Genomic DNA, 1,065 nt, shown 5'->3' with positions numbered 1-1,065 from the left:
AGGCCATAACTTCGGCCGAAACCATTCCCTCAGCTCTCTTCACTCACATTTTCTGCGCCTTCGCAGATATCGCGACTGACAGCTACAGAGTTTATATCCCCCCAAAGCACGAGTACATGTTTTCCACTTTCACTGACACTGTCAAGATAAAAAACGACCAGGTGCAGACCCTCTTGTCGATCGGCGGAAGAAATGGAAACAATTCTGCGTTTGCGTCCATGGCAAGTAAACAGCTGCTTCGCACAATGTTCATTGATTCTTGGATATGGATCGCTAGATCTTACGGATTCCATGGTCTCGATTTATTATGGGAGTACGGTACTCCGAGTACCCAAACAGTGATGCTGAGATGAACGACTTTGGGGACCTAGTTAGAGAAATGCGAGATGCGGTTGACGCCGAGTACTCGCTCACCAACCGACCGATTTTGCTGTTGACGGCTGCCGTTTACTACTCCCCGGTCTACAAGAAGTTTACCTACCCTGTTGAAGTGATGAAAGATAGCTTGGATTGGGTTAATATCATAGCCTATGATTTTTGCGCTCCGTCCAGTATTACCCCTGGTCTGCCCGCTTGTCTTTATAATCCATGGGATGAAGGTATAATGTTTATATTATAAACATAACTGAATTATTTCCCTACGACCCAAATATGAGTATTTTTTGCTTAAACTCAAATAAAATTTGGTTGACAGATCCATGCGGAGACTCTGGTTTGAAACAGTGGATTAAGGCCGGACTTCCAGAGAGGAAAGCAGTCTTTGGATTCTCATACCTTGGCTTGTCCTGGTCCTGGAATGCCGAAGACGACAAGGATCACGGTAATGATGCTGCAGCCATCACCCGAGGGGGAGTAGCATTGTCACCTAACGGAAATTTTACAGCATCGCAAGCATGGGATGCTTAATACACAACCATCGGAGGAGTTCCACAACGGAAAAAAAAGTGAATGAAAAAATAAATAGATAAAAGACGAGTGAAGAATAAAGGGAAACACGTTTGCTTATGTTTTCAAAGTTTACAAGTCTAGTAAAGAATTTGGGTTGAGCAAAGTAAAAGAGTTATT

General features: G+C 43.7%; 1 pseudogene; it reads left to right on the top strand.

Moving 5' to 3' along the window:
• The first annotated feature begins 5 nt into the window (after positions 1 to 5).
• On the top strand, positions 6 to 1,059 carry LOC104774053 (annotated as a pseudogene).
• Positions 1,060 to 1,065: the final 6 nt, after the last annotated feature.

Source organism: Camelina sativa, unplaced genomic scaffold (genome assembly GCF_000633955.1).
Source record: "Camelina sativa cultivar DH55 unplaced genomic scaffold, Cs unpScaffold01216, whole genome shotgun sequence".
NCBI lineage: Eukaryota > Viridiplantae > Streptophyta > Magnoliopsida > Brassicales > Brassicaceae > Camelina > Camelina sativa.
The sequence above is the reverse complement of the archived record's forward strand: the minus strand, read 5'-3'. Positions and strand labels throughout refer to the sequence as shown.